This window comes from Schistocerca piceifrons, unplaced genomic scaffold (genome assembly GCF_021461385.2).
Source record: "Schistocerca piceifrons isolate TAMUIC-IGC-003096 unplaced genomic scaffold, iqSchPice1.1 HiC_scaffold_1093, whole genome shotgun sequence".
Taxonomy (NCBI): domain Eukaryota; kingdom Metazoa; phylum Arthropoda; class Insecta; order Orthoptera; family Acrididae; genus Schistocerca; species Schistocerca piceifrons.
Window position 1 is genome coordinate 107,501 of NW_025726900.1, and position 2,500 is coordinate 110,000.

The following is a 2,500-nucleotide window of genomic DNA, read 5'->3' on the forward strand; positions in this document are numbered from 1 at the left end:
GTGCCGAAGCGAACTCTCCCAGCACAGCGCACGCGCCAACACATCCGCACAGCTGCGATACAAACCACCAGCGAGAACCGCTGGGGCGACCGAGCAGCAGACGGCGTCGCGGCGCCGAGCGCCGGGCGGCAGCGCATCCTCAACGCACACAGTCCTCAATCGGACCAGCACACTGAAGATGTCCACCGCGCTTCGCACCGGGCCCGCGAGGACCTACTTTGGCCGCACGGCGCCGCGCGCAGGGTGCGCCGGCGCGCAGCTGCGACGCCTGCCGCGTCCGTCGGCCGGCGCGCCTGCCACTGGCCGCCCCCACCAGCCGGCTGTAGCGCGTGCGCCCACGCACCGCGCGGCCAGCACGCCGGGAGGCGCCCCCTCACCGGCCGGGGACGGTCCCACCCAGCCACCGCCGCGTATCGCTTCACACCCAGATGCCGTTCAGTTTCGTCGGCATGGTGGGTATCGCTGGAACAACCGGTTAGTACCTCAACCTATCGTCGCCATCACCGATTCACCCCTAGCGAGAACAACCGCACCACAACAGGTTACCATTTGTTCATTTGCGTAACTTCACCAGAAAACGCAGGCGTCCATCGCCATTTGCAACTTCCACGATTATTGCATGCCTGTGTCAGGTGTCACGCCACACTACGTCTGCCCACATACACGCAACAAAATGTGCACGCCTAGACAATACGTGGAAGGTGGCCCCCGTACGTATGCGATGTCCATTGCTCGAACGACTGTCAACCGGCCTCTGTAGCATGTCGCAGATATGGAACGCGGTGCACCATGCCATCACGGTGTGTGAGGAGAGACGACTAGGTCCGAATACATCAACAGACAGCTCATGCTGATCGCCATCCACGGCGTCCGTTCCTCCCACACGTCTCTATGGCGTACCACACTGCAATCCAGCTCTCATAGGGAGACGACACGTAGCTGCGTGCACAATATTTGCACTGTATGGTCCGCCGTTTTTGGGCGCAGTCGTTGTACGGTCACACATGTGCCACGATGTATCATTCAGTACATAAGGACGAATGTGCAGTACAGATTGTGGTTTACGCGTACGACATTAGCGGACAGTTGACACAGGCCGCACCACAACGTAGCCTGAGTACGTCGCATGCGGAGGGCATTGAACATGCAAAGTTCTCACCAACCAGCTTGCGAAGGCAGGGGGCAAGGTGGGGACGTGGGGAGGGGCGGCATGTACGTCCTGCTGCCATCCACATTACAGTGTACAGCAGGAGCATGTGGAAAGTGAGCAAGACTTGCAAGGTGTTTAACATGAAGCGATACACAGGGGAGCGGGGAGTGCGAGTAGCGAACTATATTGCGAGGGTTGCGGGTGGGCAACACTACACTAATTGAACGAGTCGTATAACAATTACAGAGCAGGTTTAGGCGACAACGTGGGTTACGTTAGGCGACAACGTGGGTTAGGTTAAGGCACGACGTGGGTTAGGTTAAGGCACGACATGGGTTAGGTTAAGGCACGACATGGGTTAGGTTAAGGCACAACATGGGTTAGGTTAAGGCACAACATGGGTTAGGTTAAGGCACAACATGGGTTAGGTTAAGGCACAACATGGGTTAGGTTAAGGCACAACATGGGTTAGGTTAAGGCACAACATGGGTTAGGTTAAGGCACAACATGGGTTAGGTTAAGGCACAACATGGGTTAGGTTAAGGCACAACATGGGTTAGGTTAAGGCACAACATGGGTTAGGTTAAGGCACAACATGGGTTAGGTTAAGGCACAACATAGGTTAGGTTAAGGCACAACATAGGTTAGGTTAAGGCACAACATAGGTTAGGTTAAGGCACAACATGGGTTAGGTTAAGGCACAACATGGGTTAGGTTAAGGCACAACATGGGTTAGGTTAAGGCACAACATGGGTTAGGTTAAGGCACAACATGGGTTAGGTTAAGGCACAACATGGGTTAGGTTAAGGCACAACATGGGTTAGGTTAAGGCACAACATGGGTTAGGTTAAGGCACAACATGGGTTAGGTTAAGGCACAACATGGGTTAGGTTAAGGCACAACATGGGTTAGGTTAAGGCACAACATGGGTTAGGTTAAGGCACAACATGGGTTAGGTTAAGGCACAACATGGGTTAGGTTAAGGCACAACATGGGTTAGGTTAAGGCACAACATGGGTTAGGTTAAGGCACAACATGGGTTAGGTTAAGGCACAACATGGGTTAGGTTAAGGCACAACATAGGTTAGGTTAAGGCACAACATAGGTTAGGTTAAGGCACAACATAGGTTAGGTTAAGGCACAACATAGGTTAGGTTAAGGCACAACATAGGTTAGGTTAAGGCACAACATAGGTTAGGTTAAGGCACAACATAGGTTAGGTTAAGGCACAACATAGGTTAGGTTAAGGCACAACATAGGTTAGGTTAAGGCACAACATAGGTTAGGTTAAGGTACAACATAGGTTAGGTTAAGGTACAACATAGGTTAGGTTAAGGTACAACATAGGTT